General features: G+C 39.2%; 1 protein-coding gene across 2 annotated transcripts in view; it reads right to left on the bottom strand.

Annotated features, from left to right (window-relative positions):
• LOC127364442 (roundabout homolog 2-like) overlaps window positions 1-21,384 on the bottom strand; it is a 78,077-nt gene that overhangs the window by 51,262 nt on the left and 5,431 nt on the right. The window lies entirely within an intron of this gene.

Here is a 21,384-nt window from a genome sequence, read left to right as displayed (position 1 = left end):
AAAGTGCCTCCTGCCGCCAGTGGCCGACTGAATCATGCTCTTATTAAACCTTGATCGGAATTCGAGCTAGGGCATTATCCACTTACAGTTATTAATGCTGCAGCTCTCTTGGGAGGACAGAGCAGGCAGTGGGGAAGGGACGCACACCACACATACAAATGCTGGCATAATAGCTCTATGACTGGGGGTAGGATTGTTTACGTTACACGCATGGATGAGGTTTGCGTTATTTCAATGACACGTAAATTGCTGCTCCTGTTAGGTGAGGAATTGGACAAATGCAAAAAGAGAGATGCAAAAAGCACCCTGCAAAAAGTAATCCCTTAACAGACACATTATTATCAAACCAATCAGGAAAGTGGTGAGTACCCAGATACTATAACCCTGCACTAGATGCTTGATGAGACATAACAAAATTGCTCCTAAAATCCTAGCCTCAAGGGAGACAAAGAATTGGAGATTCTCATTTTACTTTTTTCCAATATACTTAAACCTCAGCCTCTGTTAATTAGAAATCCAAAGACTCCCTTCTTTTGGCGAAGTTAATTAAAAATGTGCACACTTTGCCATTACTATGAAGAGGTATGGAGAAAGCAACAAGAGTAAGAGACGAGTGAATGAGAGGGAAAAAAAGGGGAAATTAATGGAGAGTTCATGTTGAACATACACTAATGGCAGACAGGAAGGCAATTAGAAGATGTTAAGTGGTTAGCTGATTGAAGGTCTGTAAGTTCTGAGAAAGAAGACGGAGCGGTATAAAAAAAAGCCTAGATTTATGCAACATTCATATATGTTGCCATGTTACGGAGCTGAGATGAATTTGCATTGCTTCCAGGCATATGAGCCAAGAGCTGTGTCCACAAAGCAGAGCAAAATAGAAGGCTTGGCAGGTGCAGAAGGAAATATTAGTGGCCAAACAGCGAGAAAACATTCAGTGTGTTTGTGTGTAGACTGGTCCATTCTTTGCAATGAGTCATATTCAACTGTCTTGATCTCGAAATGATCTTGAAATCTTGATCTCTATTTTGAAACAGTTTTGCTAATCAATGAATCATTTCAAAACTTTTTTCTGTTACCGGCTTCAAATCTTTTAATATTTGCCGGCAATTTTCTTAGTCTTATATCATAAGAAATTCTTCTCTGGCCAAAATAAGCAATCAATTTGATGTTGATTTTTTTCTATTTTTGGACAGTTTATAGTATGAATATTGTGATCATTTTGACAGATATATGATTCCTGATTAATGTGGGAATAATCGTTTTTGCATGGCAATGTTCATTTTCACTGAAAATAGTATTAAATTCATGATTAAGTGAAAGTTATCGGGCATTTACTGTAAGCCAGGGAATCTCTGCAGCACTATTAGTATTCATTCTAAAAATTAAGAATAATGAGAATAATCATTAGTTGTGTCACTATTTGCCACTACTGCACATGCCCGAAGCCACCTTAAAATCAAAAACTCCTGCAGTGGCTAATGGAGAACATTTACGGGAAACACACTTACTTCTGCCATTCACTGGTTGAGATTATTTTCTTTTTTTTGTTTGCTTTAGAGTTGTGGCTTTAATTGCAGTCCCTGTTGTTTCTGAGGGTTTACAGTGGAAGGCAAAGGTTGACTAGAGCCCAATTTTAGAACACACATGCCTTTTAATTTGAAAGGATTGACAATAGTGTGTGTAGCAGTGTGTGTTTTATTTATTTTTGGGTTATGTTAAAAAATACATTTCAAGATTGTTTTGTATTCTTTACAGGGGTGATCAATTTCATCCCAATCATAAGAAGGGTATAAATAAAAACTTAAATAGGGGCAAAAATGCTATCCATCTCAGCTTATGTGCTGTTACCTCAGTCAGTGTCTAAAATTTTCTTTAACTGTGTAGGAGGTATGACACATTCATTGGCTTTGTTAGTTAAAACATTCGATTTGCACCTGTAGTTTGCAGTAAAATGTCCTTCCCTCCAGCGCCACTAACTTTAGGATTTGCGCTTTTAACAGTTTGTAGTCCTTTCCAATCCTTGATAGTCCTTCCAAGAGTTACAGCACCTGTATGTACATCCTCCAAGCCGCATGAATTTTCCTCCAAGGGATCGCATGATACCAGCAAGGTTTGCTTGGACAACAGAGCAATACAAGGGGAGTTGGTGGCTGTTGAACGCGAGCCAGACCAGCTCGACAGGGGGAGGGGAACGCATGCAGGGAACGGGAAGCGACAACTGTGCCTGGATCTGGCTTTGATGAGGAGGCATGAGAGGAGGGGAGGCTCAGTCTTCGAGGGAAGCAGGTGTGTGAGGAGGTGATAAGGACGCTGTGGCAGGCACTACACACACACACACACACACACACACACACACACACACACATGCATGCAAACAAATAAACATACTCCTGCAAATACCACTTGCTGAAAACCATTGATTCAACTTCAACACTAAATTTAAATGGCATCCCTTCAAATAACTGAGCTTGCACTGGTGCGGCGCCTAACTGTTTCTGTTCCCTCGCATCATCAGAAGACAGACAGAGAATTACGGTGTAAGCAAAGAGAAATTAAAGACAGGGATGAAGATGATGAGAAGGGGAAAAATGGAAGAGAGGTTGATTTGAGGAGCTAATATTGTGGTAAACACTTCTTTTCTGGGAAAGAAGATGTGTGCTTTAGTTTGTGTCTAGTGCAAGTGTTTCCACTTGCATATACCACACACATATACATTAATGTTTGGAAGTTAAAGCATCCCTGGGGAGTGCTTTGTGGCAATGTGTGTTACGGAACAGAGAAAAGTAATTTATGGATAAGATATTTTTTTGGCCGGCTTATTTCAGAATCCATTAAGATTAATTAAGTGTTGCTAAATGTGGTGGCTATAGAGTTCAGATTTCGCAGATGCATTCTAATCATTAGCTCACAGTTTATTCAGCCTGCTTAACAGCTGCTAATAGCCTGAGTGAAGCCAGACCAGAGTGTTCTAATGGTTTGAGAACAGCAAGTACGACCGTTAGACTAGTGGATGGTGAATTAGTGATTGAGAACGTCTATTGCAGCGTTAATGTACAAACCACGGTGGGAATGTAAATCTGAACCTCACACAAACACACATCTACATGGTATGCACCTGTCCATACTCGTTAATCAAAGGCAGGGAGCGAGTAAGTGAGACAGAAAGGAGGCAATTAGACACTCTGTCATCAAATATTTGGTTTGTTTGGCAGGAAGACTGGATTAAAGAGTGAAAGAGATACAGCCAAGCATGCTCAGCCTACTTCATATCCACTGTTATTTCGGGTAGACTTTGCACAAGCAATTAGCGCCAATCAGGGATTAATTGAGCTAACACAGAAGGAGAGGGGTGGTTTTGGAATTGTTCTGCTATAGCATTCGTCCTAAGTCCAATTAAAACATCATCAAATTGATTGCCTGTCTGTTCACTATAACTGTGTGTGCATTTGTCAGCACACTCATGTATATGTGTGCATGTGTGGTTGTCCTACACAAAGCAGTGCATATATACTATACCATATATACTTCTCAATCATAATTCCACAGTTCCATGGGAAAAAAATAAGCCGCTGATGAGGACTGTGTGATATCGAGAAAGCTTCAGAGCAAGTGAGTAGGTGGGCTGAGATTGCTTTGACAACCGCCTTTCTCAGGGTCATGTTTGCAGTTCTGAATACTTATTTTTTACTGTTCATTTAGTCCATTATGTGAGGTGTCTTTGTACCATACTGAACAATATCTGCTGAGGGCAGCTGAAAGAACAGCAATAATAATAATAAATGCATAACCAGCAATGCCACTTTGGACAAACAATAATTATCCAAATTGATCAAAATTAAGATTGTGAGACAGTAAAATTAATTATGCTTACTGCTCACACAGTCAATAAAATTATCAGCCAGTATTTAAAAGCAGTGGTGTGGTTATGTGGTTTAAATTGTACTGTAGTTGGCTAAACTAACAGTAACACTGGCATCTAAGGGGCCTCAGGGAAGGCATTCTTTCAAGGATTTATGATCACTTCTGGTCTGCCTTGTAAATCTGTTTATATCTAACAGCTACTAGTCTGATCTAAAAAAGCCTTAAAAAGTATCAGTAAAACCAGGTCACATCAAATTACATAAATTAACTTCTTCTGCATGGGAGATAATACATTTAAACATGCTTAGTCATAAGTTAAACTACATTTGTCAAGAATTACTATGTTTGATTAAAATTGTCCCGTGTCCTGCTGAGCTTGGGCAGGATTATAAATGAGTCCATTTTAAGAATAGAACTAAATATTTACAAACGTTTCTCTTTTGTGGCAACGTGGCACAGGGCACTCAATTAAGCACAATCTTGTAATAAAAAAATCTAATATTGTAAATTCTTCATGATAACATGAATTAATTCAATAAAATATGCAAAACAGACAGGAAAGAAATGTTCATATTTGATGTTGAAAAACATCCTGTGTGGATGACTGCACAAGGATAGACTTGCGTTGTGACTAAGTCATGATAAAAGCTGGTTATCTGAGGCAATATCATCCAAGCTGGCAGAGAAAAGGAAGTGCACTCACACAAACCTGTACCCTGAATAGCAAATTCTGTGAAATTAGTACTGTCTGTAGTCCTGCTGTCCTCTGGACATTCTGAGCTAGTTATGTCAATTCATCAGTGGGCTATAATTATAGTATAGTTTTTTGGTTTTTTTAAGTTGGCCTAATGTCTATATGATAATGTGGATTTGTGTGTCATGATCATCTGTAATACGACAATGTTATTTTGGACAGAAGGTTGACTGTGGTCTGCATTTAAGGACAATAAATTGGCACTTCCAGTTGTGTCTTCAAAGAAGTCACAATCTAGGGTGGAGATTTACCATTACATTACATGGGTAAAAAGTAGTCCCCACTTATCAATGACGTCAGCACTATATGAAGATTGGATGGATTGTGACTGAAAATTACTACCTATTTTTCACGCAAATAAAAGGTAGAAAACATAACAGCATGCCTGCTGTGACTACACTAAGTCATGTCTTCCTACATCACCATCCTATATTGTAACAGATTTTGTAAGTCATTACGTCAAGAAGTTGTAGTAATGTAGTTTTCTTCATGAATATTCTTCTTCCATTTGAGCAAAAGCGTATTTTCCACTTCAACATACGTACAGTTAGGTAGCTGTATTGATATTGCTGTATTGCTGAATGATTTGAATGCACTTAAACATCATGTGCTTAATTTCCTAAAGACCCATTTTGCACTTGAAATAAGGTTTGACCAAACCGAAACCGACTTTGATTAGCCCTGATGTACAGTAAGAGAACGGCACACTTATCTTGATTAAGTTGTGTCTATAATGTCATTTTGGCTAGCAGAGGATTTCCCACTACAGTTTATTGTGCCTACATCCAAATCAAGCGAATACCTGACAAATATGGGCTTTGTCCACTTGATTGAAAATGTCACAGAAATAAACTATATTGTATGGAAACGTTGTCACATTTACAACTCACTTAACATAACAGCTTAGTGATCCACATCCATGATAAAACAAAGGAAGAAAATGTTCCCATCCTGAAAAATCACCGTCAGCCTGTTCATTGTCCTCCCATCCCTTCCCTTTAGCTATTGGCATTTCACCACACAATGAACAAGCAGGTTACTAAACACATCACTTAAATCCACACAAACAGTGCTTTTTGTTTTAGCAAATTACATGAATGGAGTCATTTTGTTAATCTTCTCATCCATTTTCCACTCAATAAGTGACACACCTTAAAATACAAATTAATTATGTTAAAAGCCCAAAAAAGACTGTGTGCCGGTGCTCCTTCCATAACTGCATGAAAATGCAAAAACTGCTTCTAAGCGTGGATGATGATTACTAAATACCAAATACTAAATTACTAAAAAGGTCTTAAATGTCTGACTCTAATATCAGTTAAGAAAGCTCAAGCTGACTGTCTCAAAGTTTATTAAGAATGATTGCCAATGCTTCAGCTGCTACAGCAGCATTCAAAGATGTATAATTTCAAATCAGCAGAACAGTACCTTAATTGTGTTGCAATTGAAAGGGAATGGGTTTGATATCCAAAACACGTCTGTATTTCTCCTATCTAATTGTCCTTTGGCAAGCTCTTACTCATTAGATCTTAGGCCAAATTCTCAGTCACCACAAAAGGTTTTATATGTTTATCATTTTCATCCTTACTTAATAACAATCGATCATTTACTGGCTCCCACAATTCACTTGTGCATCGAGTAAGATGCATTGTTACATGTATTTGATTCCCTTTTACACACCATATCAAAAACATTATAACATCATGCCAAAAAGTATCCTCATAGATCCAAATGTATTTAGATAAGCAACACCACATGATCCATTGTCTTGATTGGCATACAATATTGCCACAAAGAATAGCTTTTCAATTACCAATTGCAATTATATGATACTCAATGTGGAAATCTAAGTCTATTGTGGAAAGCAAAAGCAGTAGAAACTGTTCTAGGCAAAACCTCTTTGATAGCATGCTGTTTAGGTGAGTAAGTTTGATTTAAGTTAAGTTTGGACAGTTGACTGTACGAGTTTACTCCATTAGATATTTTCAGGAGAATTGTTTACAACAGCAGTAACAGTGAGTGAAAGAGACAGAAAATGACTGTCACCCTTTGTCATTGGTATTTGTGTAAGGCCCAGATCACAGCCATAGCCTGGGGCAAGGCTAAAAGAACACAACTGCCCATGAATTGCTTCATCTGTTGGCTACGGAAGTGTCCTGTTATCCAATAGGCAGGAGGACGCAAGAAGGCAATACAAACCAACAACCTGATTGTTTCAGGGGATTCACGACCCCTTGTGACAACTGCCTCCCCACCCAACATCCATCAGGGGAAATGATGAGGTGTGTGTTTGTCTCTACTTTATATGCATTTCTGCACACCCTGACAGAAAGCTGTCAGCTGTGGAGCTGAAGTGATTTTCCACTGGCATCCATGGAGAAAATCCTGGTTGGATTCAGAGCTGCCTGGCTTTTCAGATGTGTAAGAGTGCTGGAGACAGGCCTAGCAGGTCTAAGCAGATTAATTAGGGTGTAGCGAAGACTGTGAAGAAATCTTTCTTCCATAGATGCTATATCCACTGACACAGCTTTGCATACCAGCAAGTGCCTGAAATGTGCACAGTACCCCCCGCATCTTACTCTAACTCGCACACACACACAAATATATTGCGCATACACACACGAAAGAGACACTGTTGGAGGGCAAAAAGTCTGCCATGGCCCCCACTCATCCTCTCTCTCTCGCCAGGGTTAGACCAATAATCATAGCCTCTTCCTCTGAATGTGTTTATCCTCCATTTCCCACTCACTCTGTTTTTGCTTAGAACACATTTCCCCTTGTTAGCGCACTTGCAAGGAAAATGCCACTCTAATAGGGATGATTTTCACTTCCTGCCTCTTCCTCGGAACGTGGTGTTCATGTAAACATGGTTGCCCACTATGTGAACAAAAAAAGCATCCAGTATGAGAAAGAAACAGACGACCATGGGATTAGCAGCTGTGAAAGTGTAACAATTCAGAACTGATGCGCAACACTAATATTGATGGAGGTTGGTTCTTCGTGTGACAGACTGGGTGTTGCTCCCCAGATCCGGAAAGTAAAAATCCAAACTCAAACCAAAACTTGTTATTCCTTCTACACTTTCTGTGAACACCCAATTATTCCATCGTATCTCACTGCACTGATTGATATTGAAGAAAAGACAAGGGCAGAAAATAGAAGCACCCCCCACCCCCCTCCCCCGAATCCTCATCACCATCATCATTTTCATCATTACATGAAATATGACCGAGAGCATAATCCCACAATGCCGTGCAAATGTCGACGTGAGTTAGCATCAAGAAGACACAAGAGATATGCATGCATCATCTGGCCAGGAGAACATCACTTGTGGGGAGACAGCCAGGGGCCCTAAGGAGGGGAAGCGGAGAGGAGGGAGGGGGAGTGAAGAGGATAGACTGAAAGGGAATCGTTGAAGGAGAGGAGTAAAGGGTGCAGAACAACAGAAGGGAATTGAGAGGAAAGTGAAAAAAGAATGAGGTACAATATTAGGGAGGAAAAAAAGGATGAAATGAGTGGGATATTCACCATAGCACAGGCAGGGAAATAATACAGAGGCAATCAGAGAAAATGGAGGCATAATTTTCCAGTGCTGCATAATCTCACAGATTCAAGCATAATGCATAATCTCCACAGGTTTAACAATACACCATGTGCCCTAATTCTGAGCCAATTACAAAGTGTGTGCTGTTTGGTTGGTTTGCATGTGTACATGGGTATGGATTTGACTAGGAGGAGCTTGAATGTGGAAGAGAATTTAGGATGTGTGTGTGTGTGTGTGTGTGTGTGTGTGTGTGTGTGTGTGTGTGTGTGTGTGTGTGTGTGTGTGTGTGTGTGTGTGTGTGTGTGTGTGTGTGTGTGTGTGTGTGTGCTTAGGGGTTGTCTTCTGAAGGGTGCAGACAGCTGGGGTCCCCATGCACGCAGCATCCCTCCCCTTTGCCTTCTATATACTCTAATGCCCTTCACTGACCAGATTAAAGCCCAAATGACAAACGCACAAAGGCTGATAACATCTGTTCTGGAACACACTGTCCATCCCTCCCCATGCTGAGCTCTGTTGGTCACTCCTCAGTCCCCAGTCCCCATGCGGACAACATCTGCAGCAATGGACTAGTGCACATTAACCACCGGAGCATGAGACCAAGCTAACCCACTAACCATGAGAGCACCATCCTTTACACAGCAACATAAGTGCTTATAAAACTGCTTTCCACATTTCTGTATTCTGTATAATTAAATGTTACCTGTATCTACTTCATGATAGTGGTTTGATAACAGTGACTCATTCTCCAGTGCAGCGTTTAGAGCTTGCTGCTATGGTTTTCCCTCATAATGCACATGAATTTAGTCTCAGTATTGGTGTTCTCTTGCGCCATCCTTCCCTACCCTGGTACGGAATAAGAGCCTGTTGTGTAAAGGGTTGCTGCAAGGAAAAGGTAAAAATGCGTAATTGCAAACTGTTGTGCCTGCTATAATCTACTAAATGCTGCTATTGTGCAACATCTACTTAGTCTTTTTGCAACTTAACCCTTTTTTCTATCGTATACAGCCAGGCCATTCTCATGTAAGACTAAAAAACACTGGTTGTGAACGAAAGCGCCTTTCTCTAAAGTATCAGGCTTTGGAAAAAAATAAAAAATAAATGTTTGACTTCTACAACAAATGCAATTACACGGCATGCCATCCTCCATTGTGAACTGGTGTAGAGTGTCTTTAAGTATGAAGTTAAGCCAGTATAGGCCCTGTAACTTCACGACATGTGCTTCCTATCACTTTTAATTCAGATAAGGGGTTTTTACAGCTGCAGTGGAGGAGTTAAGAGTCCTCACAGCATATAGTAAATGGAGCATACTAGAAGTGCACAAGAAGAGCCATACTAGAAACTAAATGATGCTGTAAATTCTGAAAAAAATAAGAAATATCTAAGCTAAAGGATCACAGATCACCAGGTCTGTGGATTGAGGAAATTAAGGACACCTCATGACATGATCTTTTGAATGTTGGAGATGAGGCTGTAATCTAGGAAGGGGAGAGTGATGTAGGAGTATGTAAGGTGCTTATTGAGAATATAAAGTCAGAAAATGCATTAATAAATGAACAAGAGATCAAAACAACCTGTACAGGCCAGAAATGAAAGCACATTGAGGTAAGGCATGCAGTGGAGGATGGTTGGCAGCTCTTTCATTATCAGATACACCACTTAGACCCCAGGTATACTGAATCTGACATCCAGTTCCTCCCTTTGCACTTGCTACACCATCAGCAACTATTGCTTGCTTTACACAAACAGACACATGTCAGCTGAATGGATGGAATCTTATTTGCTGCCTTGTTGCAATTGCATCCTATGCAACAGTGGAGAATGAATTGACACACACATGTTGGTATCAAAGGCAGTCACAGGCCATAGAATGGTGCTCGCTCTGTCTTGTGTAGAGCCTTTATTTATGAATTGACCTAAACAGGTAAAAAGCATGAGGAAACATGCTTGACTGTTTGGGCCTGGGCCTTCTGCTGGATAAAAGAAAGATACTACGTTCAGCGGATATCATGAATTAATCAAGCTTCCGGATATTCCCTTTCCTTTTTACTCACTGAGGTGTATACTGGGGAAGGCTGATGTCATCCTACTGCTGCCCTAGCCCTGGCACTCTCCCCTTTTTGTGAATCAGAGGACACGATGGATAGAGTTGTTGACGATTTTTGAGCAAACAGATGTGATGGAGGTGAATGAATGGGCAAGCGGAAGTCTGGAATTTGACACTTAGCAGTTATAACAGCGCTTTGGCCTAGATTGGTGGAATGTTGGGTAGGCCACATGAATAATAAACCAACTGCAGAGCCCCTCTGGCTGGCTGGTGATGTTCTTCACTCTCATCACCCAAGCCAGACTGGAGACCACTGAAGGTAGTGGATAAGCTTACTCAAATTAGTGGCAGCACACCATGAAAATACAAGATATTTTAACACAATGACTAGCTTCCAGTCCAGCTTAATATACCAGAAAAGAATGAAGATTGGGCATTATAATACTACTGCTTATGAATGTGCCAGTCCCTGGGTGTTTTCTTTTTTTTTCCCCATTAGTAACAAATCTGCCTGAAGATGCCCTTTTACCCACATACCAAGACAAGTCTGTATGCAGAGATTGCACATCAATCACTGCACAGTGTCAATTATGAACCATTATCATTTTGCTGAGAGACACATGACTTAGCTTCAGCACACTCAGATGCACACATAAGTAAACCCACACACAGACACATGCATAGATGAAGTATGAGCACATGATCATGCCATGGGGCCGTTTTTCAATATTACTGTGCAATTTTACTCTTTTTCTTACTATAATCCCTTCTGTACATCCAAATATTGATACCTGACTTCACATAGCGGTTATGGAACATGGCTGGATGTATAGCTTTCAGAAAACAGACGGCTACACCCAGCTGCAGCTTCCATAGATGACAGCAGCCATAAGTTACAGCTGTATCTGTAATAGTGTGAAGGCCTCATTCAAGGTCTGCTAATGGAGTAGCTTAAGCCAGCGCCAACTCATCTAAAAGGAGATGTATACCCATATTTCAAATTCAAAATGTTGAAACACGACTGCATTAAATTATAGCCAATAATGTACTGTGTGCGGCATCACAATATACTACCTTGAAAGGTAGACAGCAGCGTGTAATGAATCATTTAGTGATCCAACATATTGAAAATGGATTGTGTGGTAGGGTCTTTGCCAAGTCCCAGCCCAAACATGTACACACAAAATAAAATGATGAAATGTTTTATCAGGTAGTATTACATTTAAAAGAAATATCTGGATTCAGAGAGCAGTCCTCTCTTGAACTAGTGCAACTTAAGCATTAAAACTCAAGGCTACTTTGACAGTAAACATATTTTTTCCTCACTGTATGAGAAGCACTGTCAGATAGGGATGGAGAAGCTGGCAGCTGCACCCTTCCACACTGCTTTGCTGGAGGATTTTCAATCCGTCGGCTGGACACCTCAGGCAGACAGGAATATTTGGTTTATTCATAACAGGGATCCTCGGTCACAGGCAGTGACAGGTGCATGGGAGCAGCTTGACCCAATATGACCTTTACCAGAGTTTTGCCAATGACTTCTTAAACACAAACCCTGTGATACTAATGGATGGCACTGACTGCTGCTGTCATTAGATTGGGTTTTACAGTGAACAAAGCCTAGTCTAGCTTCAGCCATACATCTTTATACTGATATTGTCAAGTTGTAATATTTTGTGAAGTCTTTACAGAGAGATGCAAAAGTTTTAGAATTCCAACAATAGCCCTAAACTTGATGATGCATTTAATAAAACAGTATATCCAGGATAAATCATTTACTGTACATGAGCGCAAATGAAACAAATCTAATCAACTGAGCACAGCACTAAGCCAAATAATATGATTTAATCAAAGTTTTTGCTTCAATAGACTATTTTATATTTAGTTGGCACTCTAGTTTTCATTATGGAAAAATGCTCACCAACAAATATCTTTTGTCATAGTTTTCCTTGACAAAATGATCATTGCTTATTGATGGAGGAAGAGATGTAATGGTGAGTCGGTGCATTATTGAAATTGAAAATAAAATTCAATATGCTCTTGAAGGGGAAAAGTGGATTAAGTAGAATTATTATAGAGACATATAAGAAGTCGTAGTGCCAAATGGACACAATTTAAATTTAATTCAAATTCAAATTTAAGTCAAGTTGCCTAGTTGCCTATTGCCGAAGCATAACCACCCATTTTAAACTATGTCAGGTATTAAGATTCAAGAGAATGACATGACCACCTACCAAGATATAATAGACACTCAGTGGCCAGTTTATTAGGGACACCTGTCAGCCTGTCTTTTCCAAGCTTATAATGTTTAGTTTTTGGTGACATTGTGGGAAATGTGTAAATTCAATGACATGTTTATTATTGAGGTCATAGCGTGGTGGAAGACGAGCAAATTTATTAAAAAAACACTAATTGACTGAAAAATTTTGCATGCTGAATTATATCTTGAATTTACACATACATACAGCTGCTTCTTAAAAGAATTAGAAAGCTACAATAAGCCACAACACAGTAAATCCAGTTAGTATGCTTCTTCACACCAGGCATATGTTTCTTCCAACCAACTGTAAGAAAGTGCACCAGAGCTCTTAAAGGTGTTTGCATGGTCCAATTAACACCAGATGCTAGCCCTTAGCTAACTTACCGAACCTCATAATGCACAGACCTCCAAGGAGTGAGCATGGTCCAGTTAGCACCAGATGCTAGCCCCTTATCTCACTGTCTTCAGCCAAAAAATATGCACAAATTAGTTCCACTTGCCTGGCCTGGCCACCTCTATATTTGCACTGTTAAAAGCATCAGACCACCCTAAACAGAGGATAATAACTCTCCTATATGGTTCCAAAGTTGTATGACACTAACGGTTTAGTTTTATTATAGTCTTACACTGACAAAACAAATAACAAATGATGAAACATGCTGAGCTATTCAAAAGGTCATGTGACCATTTCGCAAGACATATTAAATGCAAATATGCTATTGTGGTGCTCAACCACTGCCCTGGACAGCAATTACAGCAAGTATGCACAAAATGCAAATATTCCATTGGGATTCTAGTACTCTAACTGGAGTAAGAACACAGATGGCAATCAACTATACGTTATTATTATATGTATATTTGATTTTCTGTGCGACCTCATTTAAAGCAAAATTACATTGTCCTTGGACCAGACAACTCCAACACATAAGGTTTTCTCCAGACAGAGTCGCAAATGAATCAGTCAAGAGTGAAGACGCATGCAGCAAACAGCTCGCAATTGTCATCCATAATGATTATATTCATCCAAATACACTACATTATAGAGGATTAAAGCTATTGTGAATGCAACATACTATAACCGGTACAAAATGACAGGCCTCATAACTGTAATTTCTTTGTCAAATCGTGGAGTTTCAATCAAAGACCATGATTACATTGGAAAGGTTTTTAACACTTGGTGGCACATTTTTTCATTTAATTTCAAATGCGTTTTGTGCGATTCAAATGTGTTTTGTGTGACTCTGAATGAGAGCTTTAAGTGCTCTGAGTTGGAAAAAGTTTAACTCTGTTCAACAGATAAATACCCTGGGGCGCTGCAGCTTTTCTTCTGCTGCCCAATTGCAAGAGCTCAGAGGTTGTATTTCCCAACAGCAATGTCAACAACAGAAATGGAAAAAAAGGCTAGTAGTGCTTATTATTGACCACCCGGAGCTATAGTATCTGATTAAATGGACACAACTTGCCACGACATAAACAACAAACATCAAGCTCAGAGGAACATTAATGGGGCACTTGAACCTTCGGGTAAATTTTCAGATTTGTATTTTAGCTACTGTGATTTTGATTGCCTTACAGTAGCTGCTGTAAACAGTTATGTGTGGCTTGCTGATAACTGATTATATGTTGCCTAAAAGCAAGATGCCTGTTGATGCCTGATGACTGTAGAAAATGCCTCAGTGTTATGGGTATCATAGATATGGGGTGGGAAGGATTGCGACGTGCCTCACTTTTTACAGTGTGATCCCCACCTAAGGCTTTTAAAGTTGTAGTGCAGGCATATTGACAGCTTTACATCTTAGTTGTGTCTGTGCTTGAATGATATGGCTTATTTCCTACAAACGGAACTAGATATCAATCACTCAAAGGATAGGAGATGATAATATTCATCCCAATAGACTGTTACATATGTGTACAAATATATATACATCTATATTATTGAGCTTTTGGTGAAATGGCAGCATGATGATTCGCCCCATTGTATTTTATTTATCAGAACACATTGACTAGGGCAAAACAACAAAGAAGAGAAGATGTAATTGATTTTCTGTTGCTTCATTAAGTCAATATTACGACACAATTGTTTCAACGTAATTCAATCACTTTATATACTATAGAATTTTTCTGCTAATGGTAATAATGAGAAAAAATAATAAGAACTCAAACATATCCTCAACTCCTTAACAGCTGAGAAAGATCAGTTCTGATCAGATGGGTTCAAAAACCTCAGTACTCTGTACCAGCTTAACGAGAGCAAGGCAGAGGAAGGCAAACAGGGGATAAGTACACAGGAGGGCTGTTGGACTGGCAACAGATGGTGCAATGTGGCCAACCTATCTACTCACAGAAAACATTGACAATCTGCCTGGGAACACACAGGGCTGGCAGGCACTAACTTTGGATGTTGTCAATGGGTAAGAGTGAAATGCATGATTAATGGCAAGTTGCCACTGTCCAAAACACCAGAGTGCCTCCCAATAGAAACCTTACGGAACCTTACTGTAAGTGGTGTACTACATTTTCAGAATCTCTGACTGGGAGCTTAAAAATATTAATAGCTGACCACAATATATTTTCTAGTATCCCAACAAAAAAACAAAACACCCAGAGCCCAGGCCTGGTTCTAGTGGATGCTTGACCAAATACAAATACTTTGTAATCCACTACACACATGGTGTAAGCCAGTTGTAAAGCACAAATATGGAAGTGGGCATAAATGATTCCTTCCATGTGATGCAATTTGGGGGAGAACACTATTTCATGCCTGGAGAAAGCATGACTTTGACTCTCAAATAATGACAATGAGGCTTCTGTTTACTACATAGTCTACAGAGCTGAATGGCTCAAATGAATGTCATTACTGAAGAGAACAGAGTGACAAGGAGAACGAGGATGAGGATGATTTCTCAACATGGAAGAGACACAAAACAAGCCGAGGTCAGACTCAGATAATTCTATGCCCTAAACTGAATAATGCTAATAGCCTTCTAAATTTCCGTTTCTCTACTTCACACGGGTATTTTGCGCATGGTGCCAAACAAATAAACAAACAAACAAAAAATATACTTTCTCATTTACCCCTATAGGTATCTCATCATGCTTATAATACTTTCATATGGATGGTAATGTCTGTCTGTTGTAATCCTAATGACTTTTGTGATACTTAACTTTTATATTAGTACCCGCAGCATGCCAAAGTGTTAAAGTATCCTGTGAAATACTTCCATCCAGTGCCATCATAGATGGATTTTAATTTGTCCTAAACTGTATATGACCAAATACCTGCAAAACGAATGTCTTTCTTATCAGATATGTACGGTGGCCGACAAGGGCAAACGCACCGCAAACGGGCAAACGCACCGCAAACACTGCAAACACGGGAACGATGCAAAACCAAAAACACACAAACACATAAAAACGCAGCAACAGAAAAATGCTGCAATCACAGAAACGAAGCAGAAGCACAAACTTACAAACCCACAAAACAAATGCAACAGAACAATGCTGAAAATACCAAAAACACACAAAACCCCAAAACAACTGCAAGATATAAACGCTGCAAATTCGCTTGACAAAACGGAAGTGCCCAGGCCACTAGGGGGACCCGACCTGAGGGATGGACTAGTCCTCTGGGACCAGACCCGAAAGACGTGAAGAAGAAGAAGAAGAAGAAGAAGAAGAAGAAGAAGAAGAAGAAGAAGAAGAAAGTTGGCTAAGTATTGGAGAGGAGAGTAAAAAGGTAACACTTGGCCGTAATCTTTTATATTATTATAATCCATCATATTAAATAGTATTTAATTAATTTAATATGAGTTAATATATAATATATATAATATAATATTCTAAAAATATATAATATATATATTTGTATAATCCTATAATAATTATATTATATTTTATAATAATATAATTATTATAGAAGAAAATTATAATAATTATAATATTATTTAATACTATTTTATATGATTTAATATGATAGATGATATAATGTTATAATATTATAAAAGATTATGGCCAAGTGTTTAAAAAAGACAAAGGAAAACATACCTTTTTACTCTCCTCTCCAAAACTTAGCCAACTTTCTTCTTCTTCTTCTTCTTCTTCTTCTTCTTCTTCTTCTTCTTCTTCTTCATGTCTTTCGGGTCTGGTCCCAGAGGACTGGTCCATCCCTCAGGTCGGGTCCCCCTAGTGGCCTGGGCACTTCCGTTTTGTCGAGAGAATTTGCAGCGTTTACATCTTGCAGTTGTTTTGGGGTTTTGTGTGTTTTTGGTATTTGCAGCATTTTTCTGTTGCATTTGTTTTGTGGGTTTGTAAGTTTGTGCTTCTGCTTCGTTTCTGTGATTGCAGCATTTTTCTGTTGCAGCGTTTTTCTGTTGCATTTGTTTTATGTGTTTGTGTGTTTTTGGATTTGCATCATTCCTGTGTTTGAAGCGTTTGCCCTTGTCGGCCACCGTAGCTATGGCTTTAATTTATGTTCAGTGCTAAGTAGGGCTGCCCTCTAGTAGTTTACTGAACCGTCGATGAGAAGAATCTTAGTCAACTCCGTTTGCCTTATCACTGGAACCAAAGTATCAGGGATTGTTGCAACATGGACCTTTTCTCTTGTAACCCTGGAAGTCACTTACCGGTGCACTGCTACATATGCAAACTGTACTAGCTGCCATTAGCTACTGCTATTAGCTTACTCTACCTGGACTTAGAGCTTGAAACATGTTAACATTTTTAAAAATTAAAAATAATTTAACACAATCATCTTAGCATTGTGAGCACTTAGCTCAAAGCACTGCTGTGCCCATGTACAGCCTCCCAAAGTCTCTAGCATGGCTGTAGACTTGGCCGCTGCCAATCCCAACACCTATATCAGTCTAATGTCTGCTGGATTAGACGCCATATAAAAATTGCATAACCTTCGTATTGCACGGCAAGCACTCGTAGCAATGTTATTACATGCTCCTTTTTGTAGATCTTGGCTCAACTAATTCCACAAAAATGTCAAATAAATGTCCAGTGTGTTTAATCTCTCATCAAAATAATTACTCCAGTGCACTACAAAACACAATCCAGCAACTAGATTTATCTAGCATTGTGGCTGCCTGTAACTGGGAGGATTTAATTGATGATTGTCTGGCTGAGTGACTATACTTCTAATTCACTTAGCACAGTCAAACGGAGGGGGACTCATCTTGCTCTTGAGTTTTGTGCTAATGAACACCCTTGCATCCGCCGCCCCTCCACCCACACCTCCCTTCAACACATCACTGTTTATGTCTTTCTGTCCCTTCTTAATAGTTTGAGGGAGCTGTTCTAATTCCATCAACAGCCACTCACTCTGATGATTAGTGCCAGTCCACTGGTGGCCTGGAGGTCGCACAGTTGTTTGTTGACGTCGCTCTGAAGTAGTGCTCAGCTGCAGCTTCTGAATAAACAGACTGAAGATGTGAAAAGCTGGCTCAGTGGTTGGCCATGTGTGATTGTACACATTGACAGCAGGTGACTATTGATGATTAAAATTACATACTTGGATGTGAGAAACAAGTGACATGCTGCAACAGTAAGAGAAACACAATGAGTCTTGTTTATCAAGCAAAAATACAAAACCTTCTAATAATAAACAGACATGGCCTCATTTCAGTGTGAAATGGCTGATGTTATCATTCGTGTCAAATATGCACCCAACAAGACTGTGCAGGAAATAGAATTTCAGAAAGGGTGAAAATACTCCAGATTTATGCCCAGTGATGGTCTATCGGCTGATACAGTACATGTTCCCTTACTGGCCTTGGATCAAATTTGCTTCTCTCCAGTGTCCTTCTTATTTCCAGTCTGAGAAAAACATGGTTGTGAATTCTTATGTTAATTCATTTTCAACTAAAGCAAGCCATGTGTTCATCAGAGTAAACCACTTCCCCTGTAAATCCACCATTCTGTAAAATATCTACAGTATGCTACAAGATTCAGCAAGATGGAATGGATGGAATAAGCATGCAGATAGAAAATATGTTAATACTGTCTTAATGGGCATCACAGTTGTATTGAAGAGAGCCTGAAGCGAGAGGATTAGGCACAAGAATAACAAGCGTAACTGTAAGATGGCAAAACCTTTAAAAAACCAAAGAAATGTGTCTGTATAGATAATAAAGCAAACAAAAAATACATCAAAATACATGGTGAGGAAAAGATAATTATTTCTTCAGATATAAGAAAAGGTGACATTTTTCCTGTATTCTGCTTTTTTGCCATCTTACCCCCAGCCAGTTTACAAAATCAATACCAACACAAGACATACAATATGATTTTGCTATGTTACTGTCTATTGATTCTTTGTCATAAGCTCTGTATCAATAACAATAACTGTGGAGAAATAAGTGTTTTTTTAGTAAGGTTTGGTTATTTTATAAGACAAACAAATATTATGAGGTATATTATTTGTTTATGCCAGGCTGCTAGCTGTAGATTCGTCTGGCATATCTACCTAATTTACATATTTTAAGCTTTGCTACCATCTTAAACAGCTGAAGTGTTTTGCATCACATGGAATGAATAATGCCCCTTCAAATTGCAGTCAGACTGAAGCTCATAAAATGCACGACGAACCACCAAAATTGAGCTTGTACAGCACAAATGCACCCAAGGGAGTCACACCCCTCTAGTTAGCTACATTTTCTAAGCCACTGGTTGAGATACAATGCTATAGCCCATTAGAACATTTGAGAATTTGTGTGGACACTAAGGAAACAGACCATCTGAGCTAGACTCACTGTCAGAGCATCCCCACAGCACTTTCATCTACCCGCTTGCTCCCACCCGCAGCATTGCATGACAACTTTGGCTGCAGCAATACTGGCAGGATCCTACAGCCCCTGGAGGAGTCATGCGATTATGCATCCCTGTAGCCATGATATTCTGAATTACACAAAGAATACTGGAGGCTGCCTTGGTTGTACTGTCTTTTATGTAAGAGAAGCTCCAGAAAAAACAACCTATTGACACTGTCTGCAAAAGAGGAGACAACGTTGAACAAAATAGGTTAGTGTCTGCTATTTCAACTGGCAAACAAGACTGAAATAACTTAATTTGTGGGTAAAGTTGTGTGCAAGATATCTGGATGTAGCTTCTATTACTAGGAAGTGGACATCATAAGAAAAAATACAAAGGGGAGAATAAAATTTGAAAAGCCTACACAGTCATTATGTTCCCATCCAGCTTTAAAAGTGACCTGGCAATCAGGCAACTGAGAATCCCACAGAGTCTCAGAGTAGTCAAATAGCAGGCACTTGACATTTAATGTACTGTACATTGGGAATGGGATTATTTAGGTCCTGTGGTTGGTCTGCATGATTATATAGCAGCCAAGGAATACAGAGACTTATTGAAGTACAAAAGTGCACTCAACTGTGCAAACACTGATCCCTCAGGAAGTCCTTGTAACCCCAGATGTTATTGCTCCCATACATATAGTAAAATACATACAAATTCATGGGATCTAAACAAGGCTTCAGGAATAATCCAATATTCTACAACACATCATTCAAGACTGATATGACAGATTTCAAGAAACACTGAAAGCGGCACTGGAGCGAATACAAAAGCTTATTCCATATTTATTTCTTGATATTTACCTGCTGTATATCTGGCATTTGATATTTTTTTAACAATATACTGTTATTTTACCCTCCATATGTGTTGCTGATAAATTAGTAGCATACCTCTCTTCCAACAGTAGAAAAAGAACTGATTTGTCAATAATAATTGCAGATCCTACACATACAATGAATGTGACAATTAACGCAGAAAATGAATTCAGAATGACTGTTGGAGCTGCAAAATACAAATGAGCTTTATTGTATTTAAGGAGAACCAGAAAATCCTCACAAAATCACTCTGACACAGTCATTGTGTTCGTAAAGTCGGCCTCTATTCAGTCAAGGGAATCAGTGAAGCAGCTATAACATTTGTCTCTTGACACTATAACGACAGTTTTGGGTCTCTGGTTTCTTTATGAGAGAGAATTATTCACCATCTTCAAATGCAACCGTACTGTTCAAGATGTGCAATGTAAATGTGATGTATAGCGCAGTGTAAATTCTGACTACAGTTAGAAAGGGATACTGTTACAGTTGAAATAGTTATAGGTTTAGCACTAGATCTTAATCAACAGCAATATCATACACCGCAATGTCTCATTTTATACATAAAAGCCACTTCATGTATCCTATAACAGGATGTACACACACGCACATTCCCATTTAAGAACAGATTTGTGCCCTCTCAAATGCCTAGAATCTCCTTAAACATAAGTATTTCCAGGACGGTTCAACACTATTGATTCGAGAGAAAGGCGAGGAAACAGCACCAGTAAAAGAAGATGATAGAAATAGGGTCTAATGTAGAAAAAGCAATAAAACAAAGAGAGGATGTGGTGCACAAAAACACACAAAGATGTCAGATGATGTCTTGACTGAGAGGCTTGTCTCAGTTTTTTTTTTTTTCTTTTTTTCCTTCCTCCTATACCCTGATTTCCCCTTAAAGCCAAACATAGATCCAGAGTGGCTGACACATCCGCACAAGTCACAAAAGCACAGTGAAGAAGTGAAGTCCCTTCAATGAAGACTTATTACAACAAACTACACTCTAAGGCAAGTCATTAGGTTCTATTTTATGATTCAAAACAAAATCAAATTGCAAAATACTGTTTGCCTGGAATTCCCTATTGCTTGCTTGTGTACAACATCTCTATGAGAATGAGAAACAGAGAGCAGGAGAGACGGTGTGGGTGTTTATGTGTGCACGCATGTATATCTGTGTGTGTGCGTCCGAGCGTGTGTGCATCTTGTTCATGGCAAGAAATCAGCTCAGTTTAGCACATAATGGAAATGTGAATAGCCCAGAGCGCCTCTCTCCCACACAGGGAGAGAACTGGCTGG

The sequence above is a fragment of the Dicentrarchus labrax genome, unplaced genomic scaffold, assembly GCF_905237075.1.
Source record: "Dicentrarchus labrax unplaced genomic scaffold, dlabrax2021, whole genome shotgun sequence".
In the NCBI taxonomy this organism is placed as follows: domain Eukaryota; kingdom Metazoa; phylum Chordata; class Actinopteri; family Moronidae; genus Dicentrarchus; species Dicentrarchus labrax.
The sequence above is the reverse complement of the archived record's forward strand: the minus strand, read 5'-3'. Positions and strand labels throughout refer to the sequence as shown.